The sequence below is a fragment of the Gavialis gangeticus genome, unplaced genomic scaffold (genome assembly GCF_001723915.1).
Source record: "Gavialis gangeticus isolate Ggan-Ray unplaced genomic scaffold, GavGan_comp1, whole genome shotgun sequence".
NCBI lineage: Eukaryota > Metazoa > Chordata > Crocodylia > Gavialidae > Gavialis > Gavialis gangeticus.
In genome coordinates this window covers 49,545,878-49,552,311 of record NW_017729032.1, presented here as the reverse complement: position 1 = coordinate 49,552,311, position 6,434 = coordinate 49,545,878, and the positions used below count along the sequence as shown (strand labels likewise).

At 41.4% G+C, this 6,434-nt stretch overlaps 1 protein-coding gene across 1 annotated transcript in view; it reads right to left on the bottom strand.

Annotated features, from left to right (window-relative positions):
• Positions 1 to 2,081, bottom strand: part of B3GLCT (beta 3-glucosyltransferase) — a 222,974-nt gene extending 220,893 nt beyond the window's left edge. The window contains 1 exon segment of the mRNA XM_019524937.1: positions 2,039 to 2,081. The gene's annotated coding sequence lies outside the window, so the exon portion shown is untranslated.
• Positions 2,082 to 6,434: the final 4,353 nt, after the last annotated feature.

Genomic DNA, 6,434 nt, shown 5'->3' with positions numbered 1-6,434 from the left:
AATTTAGCTCTGAATCTGAGTCAGGCATTCTTCTTACAGTCCCTACTTGCCATGCAGATCTGACAGGCACCCCCCCACCACTCCCCAACCTCCTGGGGTGCAAGCAGCAGCGGGAACTGCCCCCGCCCCATGAGCCGTGCCTCCTCCCACAAGCCCTCCCCACCTGGGCAGTGCCTGTGCCTGCCCCTGCCCCCTCCCTCACTGCGGGTGGAATTGATCTGCCCCTTCCCCACGCCCTCTTCCCTCCCACCTCCCCTTCCCACTTACCAGCTGGAGGCAGCTCTCCCTGCTGCCAGCTCTGCTCCATGTCGCGCTGTAGCTGCATGCAACACGGGCATTTATCAGCCCTGTAGGGCCAATATCCAATATAGACAATTTTCTTTATATCAGTACCAATCCGATATCAGACCAATGTATCGGTGCACCTCCAATTTCTACTGTTACCTGTGGCATCTGTGCCAAATGGCTCAACGTCAGAAAAATACAAGAACTCTGCTGGTACAATTAAGGATTTCAACAAATAATGTAGGGCAGAAGCTATCCATGGGATGACTTTCCTGTTATGAAGCTTTGATGTCAGAGGGGGCTTATTTCCATTCAGAACTTGGGAAAATAGACAATCAGTCCTGGTAATCTTTTCAATACATGCAGACCTCAGTTTTCATGATTCAGAAGAGTCTGAAATGATCAACACTGATTTTCTTTGATTCTTCTAATTCTAGATGTGATCACCATCAAATCAGACCAAGAGAATTCAAACCTGAACTGCCCCACTATGACAAAGATAGTACTAGCCTTTATCGCAGGGCTGCATTTTGCGGCCAAACTCTGGAAGTCAAAGGACAGATGATTGAAGGGATAATAAGTCATTTTTCTCCATACTGGTACCTATGGTAGAATCTCTATTCCAGCAGCAAACAATAAAGAAATACCATTCAGTTAAGCATAAGACCTCTCTATATTTTGCCAATAAAACATTCATTTCGTCACACGTGTATTTTTTCTATTTTTTGTAAACTCTAATATGCTGATCATAACTTGCACTATAGATTATGCATACATAAAAGATAATATACTACAACGCACACTTTCCTGAACTTTACTACAAATCAGCAAATTAAGAATGATATGTAAATGAATAGTTTTTGCAAGTATTAAAACATCCTTTGTTAATTCAAAAATTATTTTCCAGCAATGCGTGAACAATAGAAAACATTGCTAGAAAAAGTGTATCACAACTTCAAGGATTAACTTTACTTGTTCCTGCCACAAAAGCCAAAAGGACAATCTGTATGAGAATATACAGTTCACAGTGAAAAAACCTACTCTTTACCCTATTATTTCCTCTAAGAGACGAGATAAAAGTAGGGTAGTGAAGTATGATTTCATTGTATTTATGCACTTCTGAGGTGAAGTCTTTCTGTGTTGACAATGGGCTCAGCATTTTCAGTATTTTTTGGAATGGATGCCTTTAGAGTTTTTAACTGTCTAATTGTCTCTCAGTGCATATTCAGTAAAGATTTTTCTATTTAGCATTCTATTGACTGTTTATCTGCTTAAAACGCATGCACCTGGGTTACTACAAATCTACGGCACCACTAGGACTTATGAGAGTGATGCTTTGTAGTTTCATGTTAAGTCTTTTCAGCAGTGACTTTCTATTAAGTGACTTGGTAAAAAAGCCACTGTAGAGTGCTAATAATATTGTCTGTGAACTTTCATACCAGAAGCACTCAGGTTATTAAAAAAGAATGGATTTTTCTTACTATATCTAGCTGATTTATTTCAAGCTCATATATTATCAACAATTATTAAAGATTCAGGGCTTATCAGTTAACTAACAATACTGTTAAGTATTAAAAGGTGATTTACATAGGCCCTCATCATCTAAACATAACTGTACCTTGATTATACTAAGAGGGCATCCACAAGTACAAAAGCAATATGCATTGCACAGTAACAACACAGACAAAAAACAAGATACACAAATCTGAGAACTGGATCTGCACAGATCTAGATGAATAATCTGTTTACTTACCAAGGTTTACCTTACTTGATTTTCCACTTCTTTCAAATTTCTGTATTAAGAAAAAGGGGGGAAGGGGGAGAAATATTAGGACACAGACAAAAACTCCAAACATTTGCAATCGGAAGTAAAAATAATCAAAACATTGTTAGGGTTTTATATAGATTTTTTAATGTCAGTCTTTCTGTTAAAACATGCTAAAAAACAAAGCAGAAAATAAGATTTTCACCCTCAAGAACCTATACTTACAGAAACAAGGGAATTTTCTGCACGACCACATATGTTTAACCGATGCAATGCATTTAAACAGTTATTGAAAAACATAATCTTAATTTCCAAGTCAAGTTTGAGAGGAATTACTTAACCCTGTTAGGAACAATTTCATGTTTAAGAAAGTTTTGTGACTGAACACTAAAAGTATGAAATACAGAACTATAAATCACAACAAACTCAACACCATCTTCATGCCTGATCTACTATCAGTTGAAACAGGATTCTTAAAGCATGCCCAAATTCCACATTACACCAGTGCCCAAATAAATATGAAAAGGCAGCTGCCCAAGTAAATCCCAATAATTTCATGTTACCATATTCAACTGTGATGGAATTTTAGCTGAGTGCTCAGGAACAGAAAGTGGTGACACTGCAGCATCACCCAGGAAACCAAGATAATAAGTTCTAAAAATATCTGAGGTGCTTATTCAATCGATTCTGAATAAATTGGAGGCTGAGAAGAAAGGGGATGTGCTCAAATGTTGCTGACTGATGAAAAGACTGGGTTTAAGAATTGATGCGAGCTTCCTGTTAAAGTTTTATTAAAACAGTGGAGTCCAGGTTCAGATAGAGTCTTCCAGACAGTACAACCTCAGTTCCTCAGTTTCCCCATTTGTAAAGTGAACATTGCATTTACCTATTTCACTGGGATGTAGTTAGGTTTAACATATTTGCTTATTACATGTTTGAGATCATCAGATGTAAAGGGCTAAGGGCAAAATATTACTCTACTGTTAGGCAGCAAATTTAATGCCCCTATTTTTCTGACTATTAATTCCTGCCCATACACACCACTCTCTCAAATCTCATCTCTACCTAACTCTTTGACTCTGTCTTGCCTCTTGTGATCTCTCCCCCAATCCAAATTCACCTTTCACACCCAGATACAAAGTACAGTAATCAATCCTGGAAGTTACACAATTATAGTTTTTTGGAACACGATCAATATCTAAAGCCAGATGCAAATAGCTCCTAGTCTTAGACTTGTTACCAGAAAGTAAGCATCTACATCACAAACACACTTCCACAGATGGCACCCTCAATAATAGTCTCAACAAAGACGTTGAGGAAAAAAAAGTGATGAAAACTGGGGCCACTGTGCCAGTACAGACAGCACAGCTGTCATGCTACACATGCCATTTTAGCTTGACAAAAAGTGAGCATCCACACATTTGCTGTGCCACAAAAAATGCCCAATGCGCCATAAAACCTGCAGATCTACCACAAAGAAGCGGCCATTTCAGACAATAACTTTTGTTGCACAACTTTTGAATACCAAATGTAACATGTATACAGGTCTCTCAGCCCCTCGTTATCCCAAAGTGGTCCACTCTCCCCCTCCCTTCAAGGTCTGTAGGGACCCTATAGTTTCATAGATTTAGGGTCGGAAGGGACCTAGTAGATCTTCTAGCCCGACTCCCCGCCAGGGCGGGAGAACAACAAAACCCCAAAACAAGAAACAGGACTCAAATGAGTCCAGCCAGGTAGGCATCCAGCCTCTTCTTAAAGACCCCCAGGGTAGGGGCCAGCACCACTTCCCTTGGAACTTGGTTCCAGCTCCTAGCCGCCCTGACTGTGAAGTAGTTTTTGCGGATGTCCAATCTATACCTCCTCTCCATCAACTTGTGCCCATTACTCCTTGTTATGCCAGCGGGCGCTAGGGGAAACAGCGTCTCCCCCAAACCCTTCTGGTCCCCCCTAGTGAGTTTATAGACAGGCACCAGGTCCCCCCTCAGCCTTCTCTTGTGGAGGCTGAATAGGTTCAGGTCCCGCAGTCTCTCACTGTAGGGTCTGCCCTGTTGTCCCCGGATCATGCGGGTGGCCCTCCTCTGGACCCTCTCCATGTTGTCCACATCCCTCTTGAAATGGGGCGCACAGAACTGGACACAATACTCCAGCTGTGGCCTGACCAGCGTCGCGTAGAGGGGGAGGATCACCTCCTTGGCTCTACTCGAGATGCACCTGTGGATGCACGACAAGGTCCGGTTAGCCCTGCCAACCATGACCTCGCATTGTCGGCCCATGTTCATCTTGGAGTCAATAATGACTCCAAGATCTCTTTCTGCCTCCGTGCTCTCAAGTAGGGAGTTCCCCATTGTGTAAGTGTGCTGCTGGTTCCTACTGCCCAAGTGCAGCACCCTGCACTTGTCCGTATTGAAACGCATCCTGTTCCTGTTAGCCCACCCCTGTAACCTATCCAGATCCTTCTGCAATCTCTCACTCCCTGCTAGCGTGCTCACCTCCCCCCAAATTTTGGTGTCATCAGCAAATTTAAACAGGTTACTTTCCACCCCATCATCTAGATCGCTGATGAAGAAATTGAACAGCGCAGACCGTGATACTGCTGCCATGGTTACTAGAGCACTAGGTGCTGCCAGTGCTGTGGCAGCCCTGATAGTGCTGTGGGAGTTTCTGTCACTGCTGCCAGTCACAGAAAATGTCGGGCCTCTGGCAGTGGCAGTAGTGAGAGTGGGAGTTTCCAGTCCCAATCAATCATTGCCACCACTACTGCTCGCAGCCCTTAGCCACAACGATGAAAGACCCAATACATAAGTTTAAAAAAAACCGAACAATATAACATTTCAGTTAGATTTATACCAACTGTAATGAAAAGCACCCATTTAATGCTTTAAGCACACTTAACAATTTTTAATTCAATAGAATAAAGCAGACCCTCTGACTTGCTCAGATCAGCTCGAGTACACAGCAACATCAGTATAAATAAAACTGAGAAGTCCCCCATCTAGTCCAACCAATAGGCATTTCAATCCAAGCCAAAGAGAAAAAACCGGGGTTGCGCACAATGCATGTCCAATCCTATTTGTAACCCATTTTGCTATTTCCCTGGACATAGAGCCCGCAAATCAATCCTCTGCCCAAGTCTCTCAGGTACCTTCTATGATGGGTCCTATGAGTTAGACATCATCTTCAAAGGTAAAAAGAAAATTTAGCTAAGGGATTATCTTGGAAAAGTAAGCCCTTCTATAAGGTTACTTACAGATAGTTGTGGCTGTTACATATTATGCATATACATGCAGTCCTCAGATTAACAACAAAATTGGTTCCTGAAAACCATACCTTAAGTCAAAACGTTGCAACTCAGAGCCGATTTTCCCATAGGAAACAATGTTATAAATGGGGACTTCGTTCCTGACCCAAAGCCTGATACCCTATTTTCACCAAAAATAACCCAGAATTTTGTACTCAATCAACTATAGATGAGTAACATAGCTACATTAATGTATTCCTATTCTAAATAGCAATCAGATTGATTTGAAGGACTTCTTTGAGAAGACTTTGCTGGACTTTTTAAAGGGCTCTTGGCTGGAGTCTTCTCAGGAGTCTTGGCTGCAGGTTTCTCTGGAGTCTTGTCTGCTTTCCTAAAGAAAGCATCCAAGGAAGTTTTGGACAGATGTTCTCCAGGGAGATGGGAGATGCAGCGAAGTTGTTTGCTGGCGTGGCTTGGCATCAGATCAAGCATTGTAAAGTTGAAACTGACGTCAGAAAGTTGAAATGGGGTGTCAATTTATAAATGTTGTAAGTACAAAACGCTGCAACTTGAAACGTTGTAAGTTGAGGACTGCCTGTATCACAATCTTAGTACCAATAAGATAGAATAGTAAGGTAAACTAAGTTTTCCCAGAAAATGACAGATTATCAAGTATTTAGAGGTGAACATGTATAATAAATATGGTGGAGTGTAGCCACCAGTTGCCTGCACTTTTTCTGTCCTACAGAAGACTTCATCCCGCTGTTTTTAAGAGAATACCTTTACACTGATGAAATTAATCTGAATTAAGTTTTTGGAATTTCAACTTAATGGGGAGGCCTTTTCAGTATTCATGAAGAATGAGCCATATAAACAGATAGTACTGGAAAGTGATAATGCCACCTTTCTCATTGTTTCTTTTAGCCCCAGTGTTTGACCAAGGCAATATATCAGAATTGGCACAAAAAAAAAATTAAAAATCTACTTGTGGTAATGAAAGCAACATATTCTGATATGCAAGATAAGACCCAGTATATCATAAGTTCAGAAGCATGCAGAAGAAGTTTGAATTTATTAAAATTAGTGAAGTAGCAATTTTAAACGCATCAACGGAGCTCATGGTGGAGTCGGTGGCCCCTTGCCCCC